Source organism: Rhipicephalus sanguineus, chromosome 2 (genome assembly GCF_013339695.2).
Source record: "Rhipicephalus sanguineus isolate Rsan-2018 chromosome 2, BIME_Rsan_1.4, whole genome shotgun sequence".
Classification (NCBI taxonomy): Eukaryota; Metazoa; Arthropoda; class Arachnida; order Ixodida; family Ixodidae; genus Rhipicephalus; species Rhipicephalus sanguineus.
Window position 1 is genome coordinate 134,512,667 of NC_051177.1, and position 18,520 is coordinate 134,531,186.

An 18,520-nucleotide genomic window follows, 5' to 3' on the forward strand; every position below is an offset into this window, starting at 1 on the left:
CTCCTCTTTGTGCGCCTATCTGGAAGCACACATATATATTTATCTTTGAGTAATGTCAGGAAAATGAACTAGTTGCAAAGTCTGGCGCCCTATCCTGTCTTCCTTTTTTCCTTGGTTTACTCAGTTGAGTGAGTGAAATAACTTTATTTAAGATCCGGCGAACGGAAGGCCCGGGCCTGGAGCCGCCTAGATGGTCGCTTGGAGCTGTTGCTCCCGCGCTGCCTCCACGGCTCGCTGGACGGCCCAAAGTTGTTCCGTCAGTTCTGAACTGAGCAGCGCGGTCGACCACCGCGCCCGTAGATCCTCCGGGGAGACTGCCATGCGATCTTGATATTTTGGACATTCCCACAACATGTGTTGTAGGGTGGCTCTAGCCGACTTGCGTAGCTTGCATGTGTCGCTCGTGTATATCTCAGGGTAAAAAGTCTTTAATTGCACGGGATTCGAATAGGTTTCTGTCTATAATCGCCTCCAAGCAACGGACTCAGCTCTGTTGAGTTTACTGTGAGGCGGTGGTAAAATTCGCCTCCGCATTTGATAGAATTCGGTTATATCGCTAATTGTTGTTAAACGATCTTTTTCACTCCACATCTCCTCCTCCACGTTCCCCTGACCGATAGAAGTCACTCCTTGCTCAGCTCGGCGAGTAAGACCTCGAGCTTCGCAGTGTGCTACCTCGTTGGGGTTGATTGCGGGAATGTCTGGAGTTGTATGCACTGGAAACCAGAGCAGTTGCCTGTCGTTCTTCTCTGCGTTGGAGAATATGGCTTCGTTAACACTGATGATGTGCCACGCCTCAGGGGAGATCCTGCCCTTAGCATAATTTCGAATGGCCTCCTGTGAATCGCTGATGACGTATTGAGCATTCGTGGAGACCAATGCTGGTGCAATGGCTACTTCCTCTGCTGTCTCGGAAAATTTGGTATTAACTGACACGCTGGTAAGAAGCTTTTGGTTATGATCTATGACTAGTGCCACGTAGCTATTTCTGTTTGGGTATTCAGCCGCGTAACGAAGGCGGCTCTGTCGTCTGACCTATAGCTTTGGATCATTTTCTCTGCTCTACTTGTGCGTCTACCCTTGTTGTAACCTGGATGCATGTTCTTGGGTATATTCGGTACTAGCAGTTTCTCACGAATTTCTTTCGTGATTGTCCTCTTTCTCCGTATTGACTGTGGTAATTCATTTGTTGAGATATTTGTTGTGCCTGAGATATTTGTTGTGTTTCTATGAGTCTCTCCAGTGTGTTGTGGAGTTTTAACTTTAGAAAGAGATCCGTGCTCATACTGATGGGAATCCCTAGTGCTACTTTGTACACCTTCTTTATCAGGTTATTAATTTTGGTCTTTTCAGCTGCAAATCAATTATGGAAGGCTGCTATGTATGTGATCTGACTGATTACGAATGATTGTATCAGCCGTATGATGTTTTCTTCCTTCATACCCTGGTGCTTCTTAGTAATGCGTTTCATTAATCTCATGGTGTTTATTACCTTCGTGTCTAATTTCGTTATGGTTTCCCCGTTCGTACCTTTGTTCTCGATTACTAGGCCCAGTACCTTGAGCTGGTTGACTATGGGGATACTTCGGCCGTCCCTGGTGTGTACCTCAATTCCCTCATAAGCCTCACTTCTGTCATATCCGTTGGGAGGCCTGCCCCTAAGGGTGGGGCGGTATAAGAGAAGCTCGGATTTTTCTGCAGAGCATGGGAGACCTGTTCCTATGAGGTGTTCCTCTACTATGTCTACTGCTGTCTGGAGTCTTTGTTCTATTGAGACCCAGATAGTGATATCTTCGCAGACCCAGGTAGTGATATCGTCCGCGTAGATTGAGTGGTGAAGGGATCCAATTTTATTCAGTTTCTCCGGCAGCCCTATCAAGATGAGATTGAACAGCATCGGGGATAGGACAGAGCCTTGCGGCGTGCCGGCACCGCCGATGTCGATCTCGGGCGACTTCAGGCCTCCGACGGAGATGACTGCCTTCCTGTTTGATAGGAAGCTTTTGATGTAGTTATATGTCCGCTGCCCTAGTCCTATTCGTTCGATGTTTTCCAATATGGCTGCATGGCTGGCATTATCAAAAGCCTTTTTAAGATCAAGGCCCAAGATCGCCTTGTAGAGCGCGTTTTATAATCGATTACCAATGCTTAAGTTGAAGCATCGCATCTTGTGTCGAAAGGTTTTTGCGAAATCCTATCATCGTATCTGGGTATATGTTATTGTCCTCTAAGAAGTTGTCTACTCTGTGTAAAATGACATGTTCGAGTAATTTTCCGACGCAGGATGTTAGGGAGATCGGTCGGAGGTTGTCGATCTCAAGCTTCTTACCAGGCTTTCGAATGAGCGTTATCGTCGCTTTCTTCCACTGGGCTGGTACCTTTCCTTTTATCCAGCACTCGTTCATGTATCCTGTTAATATTGCTGAAGAAGCATATATGTTAATATATGCTTCTTTTTACCAGCGTGGTTAATGTCCTAGTCTCCCCTTCGGCATAGCCAAAAGATCTGTATCCTGCTAAATTTGCGACACCTTGTGTTTCCTGCAAAATTATGACGTCCGGTTTATCTTTGTCTTTTAAATACTGCTGCAAAACTGACTTTTTGTTTTCGTAACTTCTACAGTTCCATTGCCACATTCTGAACGCTTTCTTAGCCCGCGTCACTGCGGGTGTGACCATGGCCTGGAAGCAGGAGGTTGGAGAGAAGCTGACCTTATATAATTCTGTGGCTGAGAATTTGGCATAGATTGTGGTGCTTCTCCTGCACCAGAGGAGAGTTCACTGCCGGGTAACTGCTTTGCTTCTAAGACGTCTAATCTATTTATAATAGTTGTTATCGCCTTAGCCATTTGGTTCATCATGTCGTCCCTTTTTTCATTTGATTTTTGTATCTCCATAAGGCTCTTTTGTATATCGGCTAACGCTTTATCTACCGTCACGTTACCTTGTTTAACATTTCTGGCTTGGGCCTTGCGTTTGAGCGGAGGGGGATCATCCCCTTCGTTCATGTTGTTGTTCCAGATTTCAGTTGTTGGCTCTTTCGTGCTCGCATGTGGAGCTGGGGTTACCTGACTGACTAGGCGTTTTTCCTCCTTGAGAATTTTGATTTCATCGCTCATGCGTGCTAGTATAATCCTCAACTGCGCGTTCTCGTGTTTTAGTTCCCTTATCTCGTTGGCAATGACAGTGTCCCCTCCAGACCCCGGGGCGCGCCCTCGACCACGTCTGCCCAGCTCACCTTAAATATCGGGTCTGCTGAAGTGGGTTTCGGTTCTGTTGAAGTGGGTGGCTTGGTTGTAGACCTGGACGTGGATCGGGATTTGGGTCGTGTCCCCGGTTTCCTGGAGCCAGAATGGGATGAGGATCGACGGGTCGATGGAGATCTCGATCTCGTGCTTGACCTTGTTCTTGATCTCGAGGGTCGTTCCTTTGCGTTTGGGAGGCCAGACTTTCCGCGAGACTCGACCTTGTCTTCTCTTGAGATAGAATCTTCATATTCTTGTTGTCGTTCCTTTTGCAGCCTTTGCCATTGTCTCTGCTTAACAATGAAGGGTTTCTTGAATTTGGCTTTGCATGTCTTGTCTGCGGTGGAATGGTCCGCACCGCATAGCTGGTATTTTGGTTCGCACCGATGACCTTCTTCTGGATTTGGTGTTCCACAACCGGCACAAAGCTTGTCAGGGTTGGGACACACGTCTCCCCGGTATCCCAGTCTGTTGCATTGGCGACAGAAGTCCACTTGTTTCCGGTACAGGGAGCAGCGGAGCAGCGCTGCCCTGTATCGGAGAAACGTGGGCACTTTGTGTCCTTCAAACAGCACAATCACTGTGGTAGTATTACTGAGTCTATTCGCAGCTATCGCCGTTGGGTTTTTGGTAGTAGCAACCGCTGCTGTGACGTCTTTGGGACCCTCTTCGAGTGGGATTCCTCTGATGACTCCTTTGGCCGTCATGTCCGGCGTCGTCTCATAAGCATTTGTCTCGTAAAACTTGTCTTGAACTTTGATACGTGCTATTGCCTGATACTTGTTGGCATGCTCCTGATCCGGTGTACTGGTGATCACGATATTTTGATAGTTGTTGGGGCAGATGATATCCTCCTCCCTTTCCTCTAGAGCGATGCCCGCCGCATCTTGCACTGCCGCTGTCAGGTTAACTACACCGTGCTCAGATATTTTGATTCCTCCAGTTGGTTTGATTACAATCTTGTAATCCCCTCTTGGCAAATGTGACATCCTACTCGCCTTGCATATTTGCTCTAGTCTTCCTTTCCTGGGTGTACCGTTGCGCTCGACGGGCCGCGTCGGCGACAGGTTGTTACCGTGATGTTGCGAGTCCCGCCGGCTTGATCTTCTGTTCCTGACCACTGTCCATCCCTTGCTGTTATCCATTTCTTCCTGTGTGATGCTATGTCCCTCTACGGTGACTTCCATTATTGAGAGAATGATCGACAATCGTTGAGGAATCTGCCTCTACGGAACGCCAGCCGCGGCCGCGAGGTCGCAAAAAAGGTGCGTCGCGGTTTTCCTGGTTCGAGGCTCGGCTGCCGACGTAGCGTCAGAGGGAACGCTGGCGGCGCGACGACGGGTGTTGGGCCGGGCTTCCCGCAACGCGTTCTGGGGCAGAGAAACGGCCGTATCTTCGTGAAAATCGAAATACCCACCTGGAGCTTCGTGTCCACTGGTTCCTGGTGATGAGCTCGTTCTGCTGATGTGGAACTTTCGATGGTGCTTGGTGATTTTCGCCGCGAAAACATGCGAGAAAGACGGAGCCGACGTGATGTGCGTCCGCTCCCTCTGACGATCGCAGCGCCACCTCCGTTTACTCAGTTGCGCCACAAATATTTTATTCAGCTATGCACCAACTCGCCCAACGTCACACTCTGCTAAACTCTTGCTGCTTTGCCCGATGTGTATCACTTAAAATGGCATAAAAAAACCATTAAGCTTTTTGTGTCCATAAAAATGCATGCCTTAGCAAACACTCACACTTGACTATCCTCATTGCAGACCTTTTGACAAAACAGAAAAAAAATACAAAATTGAGATGCTGCCAAGTATTACCTTGTAAGCTTTTCACTTAGTGTACATAGGGCAAAATCCACAGAGATAAAGAAATGCGATACACCACCAGAAGTATTCTGTTGTCCTGTGTACCACCGTTCGGGTAGAAAATGGTAATGAAAAAAAGGAAAGAAGACCTGGACAGAACACAATACTTTTACCTTGTAGAAATTGTGTCAACAGTCAGATTACTGTAGCAGCACAATCTAAAACAATAAAATAACGACATGGAAGAAACAACATTATTTATCAAAGTGGTTTAACAGATGCGACTGATTTATATTAATGGAATTAAAGTAGCCTTACACAACTGGCACATCTCCTAACAGCTAACATTATGCTCACATAACCCTGAGAAGTTCTAGTGCTGATAGTTTTAGTGCACACATAACCCTAACAAGTTCTAGTGCTGAAACGCGCACACATGGATGACACAGCAGGGCAGTTGACCAGTGACGTTCCGAAGGCCAACGTACGATATGCCGAATTGCACGACGGCTTCAGTTCGGCATCACGCTGACCATGCATGCCGCTGGCAGCCTCCGCTTGCAATTCGGAACTTCTACGACTCTCTTCACGCGTTTCCTTCTTTTTTTAGATGGGAAAGCATATTATGCTTGGGGCAGTGTCCGTTCTGCTGCGTCCGCACCCATACTGCGCATGCGCCAACTCTCCCCTTCTCCTCGCGTGAGCGCGAAGATGTGCGAGGCGGTGGCGTAGAGAAGATGGTCGTTTCTCCTCTCCCGTTTCTCTCTCTCCGCTACAGCTGTGCGCCCGTATAAAATTCGTCGCGCGCGCGCTCGCCTTCGCAACGGCGCTATGGACGCTCGCGAAGCTGAAAGTAAACAGCAACGACGGCAAGCGTTGCACTCTCCTTCGCAACGGCGCTAGGGACGCTTGCGAAGCTGAACGTAAGCGGCAACGCCGGCAAGCGAATGTCGAAGCTGCGAGGCTGCGAAAGCGCGCGTTGGCTGTGGTTCCATCATTCTCCCTCTGTGCAATGGTGTGCGATACGCAACGAACAACTTCAACGTCCGCGTTGGTTGCAGCGGCAGCGCCACCGCCGCGAAGCAGAGGAAGGCTCGGGAAGCCGGACGCTAATGTCAGCTTCGGCAAGCGGTAATTCAAACGCCTCGACAGCCACCGTCTCATAAATCACATAAGACAAACGGAAACTAGATGTGCACCCCCCGCGATGCTTTCTCATCTCGCCGTGTTTGCCAGTAGGGGAAGATTATGTGTATTATTTTTTTTGCATTTTTTATTGCGATAGCAACTATATGGACTGTCTCGACGGCTTTTTGCCGTCGCCGTCGCCGTGATCTCCTTCCGGTATGAAGTGCAAATTGATAAGATCCCCCGCGCATTGTATGTTCTACCGCGTGTAAAAGCGCGCGGGCGAGGGCGATGAACGCGGCCGATGCAGAGATCAAACGAGCCGGCCCGTTTCCGTCGCTCGGAAGGGTGCATGCAGTTACATAACACCGCTCGGGAGACCTGCCGTCAAAGCAGAGAGGAAACGCCGATACGCGTCTTTACCGAACACGAAAAGACACGAGGTGCGGGGCGCGGGGGGGGGGGGGGGGCAGTCACTTTGAACTTTGAATCTAAGGGCGCAGTCGCTATCGCTGGCGCGCGCGCTATCTCGAAAGGCATCACAGCGGGCGGCTGGTATACCCTTCTAGGTGTTGCGCTCTCAGTGCGAAATGACTATGCGGAGAGTATCGCTCCTTGGAGCGGCCGTACTCTCTTACACCAGGGTTTTGTAGTTACGCGAGATCGGATACAAACCAGTTAGTTGCCAGCCTCATTTCGTGTAACACTACAATTTGTTGCTATCGCATTCATTGATTCGTCCTTGCGGTGAGACTGTGACTGCTTTTTTTCGCGCGCGCATGCGTCGCGAGCTAGCGGGCCGCAGCCGCCAAGGTCAAAGAGCGTAACCGGTCCTTGTAGACTGGTTAACATCCTTGCCTTTCCTTTCTCTCCTGTTCCTTCCTTCCCTTCTCGCTTCCAATGTGGACGAGTGGATGGTACTTGAGCATATTCTAGAGGTGTTTTGTCTTCAGTTTCCTCACTTTTCTTGCGTTCTCCGAGGTGGTGTAGTGGTTAAGGTGCCCGGCTGCTGACCCCAAAGTCGCGGGTTCAATCCCGGCCGCTGCGGTCGCATTTGGATAGAGGCAAAATGCTAGTTGCCCGTTCTCTGTGCGATCTCGGTACACGTTAAAGAATACCCAATGGTCCAAATTTCCGGAGCCATTCGCTACGGCGTCTCTCATACCCATATCGTGGTTTTCGGACGTAAAACCCCAACAATTATTATTATTATCACTTTCCTTGCGTGTCAATGTGTGTGTTCGCGGTTACTGTGTTGGTTGAGACTAGGTATCACCTGTAGCACATACCCGCATAACATTAGCTCTGGTTTACGGGTATGTGCCACACGTCACTGAGAGAAAGGGTTTCATGACGTACGCGACAGGTATTTTGCGTTATTCATGTCATGGCCAGTGAATCGTGTTCGTCATACACTGATCCCCTGCTAAGCCAATTTTGGTATATTACAAGTTATGGAGACGACCAGGAGAGCGCCCAGACGTAGGCGGCTAGATAGATAGATAGATAGATAGATAGATAGATAGATAGATACGTAGAGAGAAACCGCCAAAGTGCCTGAGGTTCGCTAAGAAATGCTTCGCATTAAAAAAAACTTTGAAATCTCCATTGCTTACTGAATGAAACTGAGCACTTCCATATCTGACTACACCAAAAGTACAGTTCCGTAGTTTTACCCATTAGATGTGAAGCATCTTCTGGCGGATATCAATCCGGTGGTGGTGGTGTGCGGCGTGACCACCCTACTGCGTATGCGCGAACCCTCTCCCCACACCTCCTCTCCCCTTTCCATTCTCCACTTCCCCTCCCCGCTTCTCTTTCTCATTTCCTTCTCTCCACTTTTTCTCTCCAAACCCCCCTCTCCACTCCCCCTCTTCATTTTCCATCTCCCATTCCCTCTCGATTTTCCATCTCCACTCCCCCTCTCCTCTTTCCCTTTCCACTTCGACATGCCGAAACGCGGCTTCACATCGCCTCATGGTCCCCTTTAGCGGAAGCTGGTGTGAGTTTTTAAAGAGCTCAATTGTTTTTGTGTTTTCTCTAAACAATATAACGTCCTTGTATGGGGCGATTTTAAGGCCTGTGCATCACACTTACATAATGACAAATGTTAACTCTCCAGAACATTTAGTATGTTTATGCGCATAGGTTATCTTATAATCACTTCATTCCTGACGTTTAGGTTTCACTGGACTCAGCTTGGTGTTTGTTGCAGGTGTCTGAACAAAAAATGCGTCATAAATAATTATATCACATATTTCTTAAGACATATACATGGAATACGGTCATGACTTTGTTTTTATGTTGTTGTTGTTATATTTTGTCGCGCGCTGTCGTCTCATCTCTTCTTCTTCCTTTTTTTATTTTTTTACACCCCTTTCTCCTTCCCACGTGCAGGGTAGCAAACCGGAGAATTCTTCTGGTTAACCTCCCTGTCTTTTCTTTTATCTCTCACATCTCTTCGCAAGTGAGAATAACCTCCCGCAGAATGCAAACAAAAGAAAGATGTGTTTTTTTTTGGAGAGCAGTATTGCACTTTCCAAGGTAAAAATGGCATTGTCCTGGAAAAGTTATGATGCGAAAGTTGGGCGCCCTTAGTTCCTGTTATTTCAAGTGGTTTATCCTGCTTATCTTCTACATCTAGTACTTCGAAGCATGAGATATTCATGAGGTGTATCGGCCCTATAAAACGCGATATCGGTAAAGAGCTCATATCGTAAAAGCTCCGGCGTCATTCCTTGTGAGCGAAACTCGGCATTCTGCGCGAGGTAAAGATTGGACACATATGCAAGTAAAAAAATAACAATAACATCCCGTTCCAATCAGAAACAAACCCAGGACTTCGGAGTGACAAGCACTTGTTCTACCACAGAGCTACGCCAGTGCTTGAAGCTATTTCGGAAAAAACACCTGTACGATTATGATGCGGTGCGAGCATGCAGTCTCTTAACGCATGTAAATACTGCGGGGCGGAACCTAGGAATCGCACCAGGTGTCAAAACATGCAAGTGGCGCAATGCCTGGGTGGTTTAAAGGCCCACGAATAGCAAAGCGCACAAGCATTATTATTTATGGTTATGAGCCACAGCATCAACAACGTTTGCAGGTTCGCAAGTGTGCGTGTTGCCTTACGGAAGCGTAGTTCGTACTTCACCACTTTGTGAAAGGAATAATTCTGGCGAAGTGGCCGCTTTATGAGCGCATAGTGAGCGCGTAGGCGAAAACTCATACAGTCACTTGCATATGCTATGGGCAATGAGTAATGAGCGCATAGGTGAAAGCTTATGCGCTCATTACCCATCACGCGCCTGTAAGGCGTCCGTATTTCACCTATGCTGTCACATTTGAGTCATTCTTAATTGAGGTTGTGTGAACTTTATTTCACTCTAGCTCACTGGAAAACTGCTTCGCTGTTAATCCACAATTTAGGGACCTTTACTTGCCATAAAATCACATGCGGTTCACATTCAGTTCACGGCAGTTCTCATTTGATCCATTTTAATGAACCTAAATCATATTTGATTCACCTTCGGCCCTTAAAGATCCCTGGTAATTACTAAGCATATACTTTATACAAATACCTCACTTTCATTCATACGTCATTCACCATTAGTTAACTATTTCTCAGCCAGGAAATGCTGGCATGCCCTAGACCCCGCATACTGCGAGCGGCAGGGGGCGAGGTACCGCACCGGTAGTGCGGCCCCACCTATACCCGGAAAGAAAGCTGACTGGGCCGATCCCGGAGATCGTGCAATACCAGGCTGACCAGTGAGTGCGGTGAAGCAGACTTGAAACCATTTGCGCCTAATAATAACAATGGCGTAATAAATAAAATGGCTCGGTTGAGCGGGAGTTGGCGTAATTTTTTTGCGTTCTCGACCCTGCGCCTTCCTCTGGCCTACAATCAGCACTGTCTTCGAGTCACCATGCAGCTCCCGCTGCGTGGAACTGCCGGCGTCCGAGGTATTCGACACCCGCAAAGTCGCAAGGTCATGTGCGTCTGCCTCTCTGCAGTCCATGCCATTGGTGTCGTCGTGAAATTCTTCAGCGAGGGAAGGAGAGCACGAGCGCCCCGCGTCTAGAGTCACAGAAGCAGAGGCGGCCATCAGCCGCTCGTGCCACGTCAGGACGGCGGAGGCATCGCTGCTGCCTACTCGTCGCAGGAGAGAATGAGGCACACGAGAGGGGGAGTGGATGGAGAGTGGGATAGGAGAGGGAGTTTTGAGGTGGAGTGGCAATGGAGAGCGGGAAGGGGAGAGGGTATAGGGGATTGTGAGTGGAGAGGGAGAGAGGGTACAAGGGGATTTGAGAGGAGCTGTGTGGACAGGAGGTGTGTGGAGAGGGTTCGCACATGCGCAGTAAGGGTGGACACCATCACCACAACCCACACCATCACCACAACCACCGAATTGAACTCCGCCATAAGACTCGCATCTAATAATTGCACATAGACCACGAGGCACTGGCCTCATGATTCCTACTGGATGATAGTGGTTTGGGGATAGAAAATACCACAGGACGATGATAGAAAAGATGCTCATTTCAGCAACGTATGTGAGAAACGTCGCAGCGCCGCGGAGGGGAAAGGAACGAAAAAAAAAATGTTACAATATAGTTGAGAGAGAAGGCCAGCTTCTCGAGATGAATACCCACACTACCGATAACAAGGTCTGGGTACATCTCTCCCTATTTGAAAACTCAGTTGGTGTTTATGTACTCAGTTCATATCGAACACAGAATCTCCTGCATTAGAGGAGGACGTTACCCTTTCGCTCCCTCTTTCATAAGCTTTCCTCTTGTTCCTACGACGCTGCACTTTGTCCCCTTATAGGTTTCAGGCAAAAGTTCATTACTTTTGGATGAAAGGCCTAAATATAGGCTGACTAATTTATCTATTTCTCGGGAAAAAGAGCAGTGCCCCTTCCCCTCTCAGGTGGTCTCCGAGATTACCGACCGCTCGTGGAAACTTTTTAGTGTGGCGATGTCACAGTGAGCTCGAATAAAAATTGAGGTACGCATCTTGTTCACAATGCGCCCCATAATGTGTACCGTTCACACCATTGCTTCGCATTAAGGAATTTTCTTGCTTCGCATGGCATCTGCGCGTTGTTGCTTTGGCTGTTGTGACTTTTTCGCGCACTTAGCCCAGCGCAAATGCTAACGGCACTTGCTATATTAAAAAATGCTTCCACGCGAAATTCAAGGAAAGCGGAGTTGGGTGTGGTATTTTAGGTTACAATACGAAGAAAATTGTACACTAGCCCCCGAAATAACACGGCCGCCTGCCTGAACTACCACCGTGTCCCAGCTGGCGCTTTCCCAACGCTCTGCGGTTACACATACACGCCACTTAATGCATTTTAGCAATGCTCAAAGCGCTCAGTAGAAAACTACTACTAGGCTTACTACTAGGCCGCGCATGCTCCTGACACACCACGTCAGAGCCCGAAACTGCCTCTAAGTGTCGCCCCGCAGAGCAAAAACCGGCTGCTCGAGCGCTCTAGACAGACGTGGCCGCGGCTGTACATAGTTAAAAGGTACTTTAAATATATAGTTTGAACGCAAACCATGTTCAAAGTTGTAATATCGAGTGCACAATGCTTATTGAGTTTTATGAAGAAGACAGAAAGGCCTCTGTATGTAAATGTATTTAACTCAATAGTTAGGCACGCCTTCTTTTGGACAGCCCTTTTGCGGGATTTTGGAGCGCACCGATCACAATCGTATGTAGTGTGGGACGCGCCTCGTACCTTATCGGTGGATTGAAAATAGCACCGTCAACTGACTTTAGCTTTAAATGGGCAATTCTAGAAAGAAAGAAAGAAAGAAAGAAAGAAAGAAAGAAAGAAAGAAAGAAAGAAAGAAAGAAAGAAAGAAAGAAAGATCATATGAGGGATATTTACTATTTGCTTTCTGGGCGCATATTCAGGTGCCACGGTCAATTTATTAAAGTACCAGGTGTAATTTTAAGTATATAGTTGCAATTGAGTCACGCGGTGCTTACCTTCTGTATGTTATCGACCCTTAGTTTGGATGTATTATGATTCCGCTAGAGTATCAGAATTCTTCTAGCCAAATTGTTTAAGCCGACCTGTAGACGCTTTCTATCGTCGATTCATAATCATAGACAGAGGGATAATTACTGGAAACGAGAAAGGACTGATTATTTTTTCTGTAGGTGCCATGAGTGATCCTGTACAGCGGTTCATCAGCAGCCTTTAATAGGTGAATCGCTGTTCAGAACACTGCAGCCAGTCAACTGTTCCGTGAGCTGGAGGTCTGAATAAATAATAACGAGATCTATAACCGCGCATATATATTAGATGCGAAGTATCTTATGGCGGAGTTCAATCCGGTGGTGGTGGTGTGCTGCGTGACCACCCTTACTGCGCATGCGCATACGCTCCCCACTCCACTCTGCCCTGCCCCTCTACACTTCCCCTATCCTCTCCCCCTCTCCACTTTACCGCTCCCCTCCCCTCTCCTATTTCCCTCTCCCCTCCCCCTTTCCACTCTTCCTGTGAAACGCGGGCTAGACATGCCGAAATTCTCTCCTGCGCAACGCCTCGATGAGCACCAGCGCATGCGCGTCTCCTCCCCCTCCTTTCCTAAGCTGGCCCCCTCTTGCACGCCTGCCGACCGCGTTCCCCGCTCGCCCTGTGAGAACTAAAGGCCAGGCTAGAGGGAAGACAAGACCCGCGTAGTGTTCCTCTTCGCGTTCCACGACGCGAGATCGGTAGCATGCCCAAAGAACGCCAACGGAACGCGATCGTGCAAGTGCTCCGGCTTCGCATCGACTCAAGGTCCCCTTTAGCGGGGAATGGTGTAATTTTATATATATATATATATATATATATATATATATATATATATATATATATATATATATATATATATATATATATATATATATATATATATATATGTGTGTGTGTGTGTGTCAAAATAAGCACGTCACACACCGGAGCTAATGTTTAGTCAAAGCCATTGAACTACAGACTCAAATGTAACATCGACGCAAACAGACACATGCAACTACAGTGCTCAGGCAGTGTTAAAACTGAAAGACATTCTCAAATAACCCTCCTTGAAGTGCGCTTCAGCGAGAATTAGCAATGCGCAATATGTTCAGCCGATGTCGCTTCACACGCTAGAGGTTTTTCGAACATTTATGCTTACAACAGACGAGACATCAGCGCTTTCTTCTGCACTAATATTTTGTAGCACTATTGTATTCTCTTTACAGCAGCTAAATTAAGGCGTAAACTTTGTTTAAATTCTTCCTTAAGGCTGTCGCCTATACAGTCTCCTTCAGCATGGTGCATTCGTCGTTAGGCGCCCCGTCACTTCAATTATGCCGTCACATGACCCCTCTAGCCTGGAATCCTAGCAGAGAGATACGATGGCTAAGTAGCCACACCGTATCATCGACGGGAAACAAGGGTATGAACAGCCGGCCACACGCTGTTTATTGAGCTTGCATGGCCAGATCGTGTCCGCGATTGCTTAAGAAAAGGTGATTTTCCATACTTCCCGTACTTGTGTTTGCTTCTGCTCCAACATCTTTTAGTCAAAGTGAAACTCCAGCTGATGATACATCAATTATCCGTATTATTGAGCTGACCCATATAACGTATAGCTTCATCTTGGAGGTTCACTGTTGAAAATATCTCTGGAATTCATGTCAAACAAAATATACTCGAGGGGGGCCTGTTCAGCGCTCTAATAGGACGTCACTCTTCCCATCAAATAATAAGGTGTGTATCGAAAGTTCTGTCTACTTTTGTACATTAGGAATTATATTTCACTCCTATGAACGAGAGAGATGGAGAGAGATACGAAGTCGAATAGCAGGGAGGGTAACGAAGCTTTGGCGCGGTTGGCTACCCTGCACTTGGGGTGGGGGAAGGAGAAATAATAGAAAAGAAAGGGTAAAGAAGAAAGAAGAGTAAGAAATGGATGGATGAACAGTTTGAAACTACACAACACGAACTCGCGCTGTTAGTTCACAAGCGCTCGTGGAGTCCGGTGGTCCTCAGAAGCACAAGATGGCGTTCGTGGCGTTGCGCATATGCGAGACCGTAGGCCAAGGTTCCAAGATCTTCTTTTCTGTCAGTGGTCTTGAGTCCAGGTGACGGAGCTTGCCTTCCATACTACGTCGTTAAGCCTGGTATGATGAGCAGTGGCATAGAATGTGTTCAAGCGTTTCCTCGCAGGCGCAAATGTTGCATGCCACACTGCTGGCCATTCCAATGAGACACGAATACGCATTCGTAATTGCCACGCCAAACCACATGCGGCACAGTAAAGTTGCATCGCATCATGAGAGCCCGGATAGCAAACGGAGCTGCGAATTTGGGTCAATCGAATACAGCCACGCGTTGGAAAATCCCGGCGTATTCCACTGTAGAAGAGTGATACGGCGTGCAAGTGATTGTAGTCGCCACGCGGCGTCCATTCTCAAGAGTGGTATGGGTGTCCGCAGGTCTTGGTCATGAGCCCATCGTGCAGCTAATTCTAAATCAGTATACGGAGTACCTCTAAATTGCCTACGATGCACGTAAATAAGTGAGAACCAAAATATAAATATTCCCTTTTACGGTTGAAAAAAGGTTGACTCCCGATGTGGAGTAGTACGATGCGCTCTAACACACGCCCTAAAGGACCCGAATAAGCTTTTTCATCCATCCATCCATCCGACTTGTTAAAGACACTAATATCGAAGTGGTACAGGCGTTGCAGCAACTATGCAGGTGGCGTCAAGTGCTCTTCTGAAAAAAAAATCTGGCAAGCGTTCCACGGCACCTCGAGTGAAGAGCAAGCTTAGGCAGCTAGCTGCTACCTTACCAACACAACTGTAGGAAAAACAACAGTTCCGAGAAAACTGCCGAAAATATTTCGGAAGTTGCGTGATACTGTACAAAAATCATGGGATGTGTTCAAATAACAATGATGAAAACAATTCTAGATATAGTGGCGCTTGAAGTGACTCCTCCTTGGTGAACTTCGATACTGGTGTCACGTCGAAAGCGAGCGACTGGAACAGATTCTTGAAAAGCCAAACATCAACATTGGCAAGCTATATGGGCAGGCCGGCTAGCAGTCTTGATTCTTCATTTCTTGTGGACCAGCGGTGAGCAGTGGGATTTACCGAATTTCTGTGGCAAATACCCGCTTCTGCGCAGCCGTTTTGTTTGGCTAAATGTTGCCTTTTTTTAGTGGACCAGGGGTGTGGTGGGATTTACCCCATTTCTTTGACGAACACCCCTTTAGGAAGATGGTAGTTTACTTAATCGACACACGACGAACTATTTGCTAAACAGCCTCGCTGTTAATGAAAACATCAAGAAAACTAGTTGCACATGCAATGAGGTCTGCGGGGGAAATATTCATGCTAGCTTCATACAGAGCCGTTGGAAGGGGCTACATCAACGCAAAGTAGCATTTCACTGCGCGACAACATGCGACAAAATTTGCCCTTCAAGATGGTGAAACAGCAGCAGAGGAATTTCGCAATCGCAGTTCAATGTTGTAACTGGTGAAAGAATACACTCTTGCAAAGATTACGACGTAAACTCTATCAAAACTAGCCATATCACTTTGGTGAATTGTACGCGTATGTAGCTTCGAAGAACTACTTTCACCTATTATATGCCAGCGAAGGTTTACTTCTTATAGATTGGGTAGATATAATAGGCTATTTGGCACGAAATCACTTTTAGATCATAGCACTTTGGGCTGTTTGTTTTTCTATTTCTCTGTCCCTCATTTGGTCTGAACGATAACGATGTACACTCTAAGCCAAAAAAGGAAAAAAAAAATGAGAGTAACTGCGGGTTTTAGTCCTAAAGAACAACTGTTACTCCCCAAAAGACCAACTGGAACAAGGTGGCTGACATGTCTCAAGTTGGGGGAGGAAGCTTTTAGTGTTAGGTTGGAAGGGTGCAACAGAAGGACGAACGGGAACAGTTGCTCTCGGCGCGCAACCGTTGCACTCCTGCAGGACGCACCCTGTGTCGGTCGATGCATGGGCCACATTTTCTTGTGGGCTGGCGTAAGGAAACTACTTTTTGTAACCTGTACAGAGAGATACGCACGCTAATAGGGACATTTAGCTTGTACGTATACTTTTTAACGGTACCGTATTACCGGAACACATGTTTTAAAAAAGTTTTATCTCCGTGTACGTAAACGTTTACGTACGTACGTAAACGAATGCCCTTCCGTTTGAATAACCCATGAAATGGTGATGATAACGGCATTTAATTTGTATCACCGCTGCGGCAAAATCACGAGGGGTTTCTGGCGTCTACAGTGTCCTGGTATACGGAAAGGGGTGTAGAATACCGGGTTATCTTGCGATGGTGTCGCCATCTTGTAACGCTTCGTGCAATCATAGCCATGGACACGTTTGTTTTCGCCTAGTATTTTTGAGGGAAAAAATTATTGAAAAGGTACCTCATTCGGAATTATGCTGCGGCAAGGCATTTACTCCAGAAGTAGAACACGCTATGTCTCTGCAATAACATCTTTTTGCTTGCCTGGTTCATTTTGTTCCCGCTAGATGGCGTCGCCTATCCAGCTTTTCGGGGCGTTTATGTCAAGGCTTCTAACGTTTTCACGGCTTCGATGTTCTATTTCCAGGTCACTCTAGTGACTTTAGCCGCTGAAACAAGGTGATCGCAAATGGCGCTCGCACTTCGGCTTATTTTTACTCGGCGGCTGGTGCCTCAGCAAAGCGAGTATCGCGAGTAGCCGCGAACGACGTTGGATTTTCGAGATAGGACCGTACACGTAAAGCCAATCCGGCGAGTAGTTCACGTTCCATAAGGGCCCGCGCATGCGCTGATTCCTTCTGTCAACTCGTAACACGGTAACGTAAAGCTAAAAGCCCCTAATGCAAACTAAAAGCTCCTAATAAAAGGCATGTTTGCACTAGAATGCCAGCACCTGAAGCTGCTGTCGTCGCAAGTTGAATGGCGTGGTTGCGTATAACATTTGGCATAAATATATAACCTGAGAATGTGGCAATAAATTGCGAAGCTTCGCGAGACTCCGTGTATACTTCACGACAAAGAAGCGGTTGAGAGAAGTACACAGTTTATAGACTTTACATTTGCGGTTTTACGCTAAACAGCAGTCTCCAGTACAAAGCAGCAAAAGCCCCGACTGCAGGGTTGCAGCAGAGATCACGCAACGCACACTTATATCGCGATGCGCAGAAAGACTGACAGCGAGCTAACGCCGCTGCCACCCCCCCCCCCTCATCACTACCTTGTCACTGGCTGATTTTGGCGGGAGGGCAGCTATCACAATCGGGTCCAGGAGTTTGACTTTGTGTTTAATCTCAGAGCAAATGCACGTTATCAGCTCGGGCGGTGTTGTCTTTTCAAAAAGGAGGCGACTCTTCCGCAAAAAATATTAATATTTATATTGATATTAATAATAATAATAATGATAAAGAAGAATAAAACACACCTCCTGGCAAAACAGAAAAAAAGAAATTACTGGCCTTTTAGCTAGCACAAAAGGAAGCACTGGCAAAGCCTGCGTTTTCGCGTGACTCCTTACCGTGACGTTTTAAGATGTTTACAATTTTACATTCTATTCTCTTTCGAACGTCACCACTGGTTCTGCACGCCTGTGCTCATTGCACTAACGTGTCAGAACGCGCAACGACCCGTCGATACCTACATAACCCCGTTTCCTTTCAGACGGCGCCGTAGCGTGTGGTGGCTTAGTGGTTAGCGTACCCGCATGGCGATTAAGTGGTCGCAAATACGAATCCTGTGTGTTTGTCGCAAATTTTCTGAAATTTATTTCTGAACGAGATATCTGTATATCATTTGTAAATCTAACAGATATCTGTATAAACCTCAATATGCTCTATAGGCCAATCAAAAGCGATTTTTCCCCAGATGAAACTAAGGAGTAACGGGAAAGAGCATCTGTTGCTCCCTTGAGGAGCATCAGGAAGGAGTAACGGTTGGTCCTGAAGGAGCAACTGGGGGGACTAACCGTTCATCTCCTGAAGGAGAGCAACGGCTCGTCCCCTTGCCGTTGCTCCTTTTAGGAGAGTAATGGGAATGGCAATGCACTTGTTCTCCCAAAGGAGGAACCCCTATACCCCGTTGCTCTCTTTTGGCTTAGAGTGTACGGCCTGATGTACTAAGCTGCTTCTCACTGAGTTTTGAAAAAAAGCTTTTATTGAGTCTTCACTGGGAGAAAACTGCGAGCGTTTGCCATTTCTAGACGATACGTTGCTATTTTAAATGGTGTGAATTCGAACTTCTGGTATATGTTTGCACTTACAATACTGCCAAATAGAGTAGGATAAAT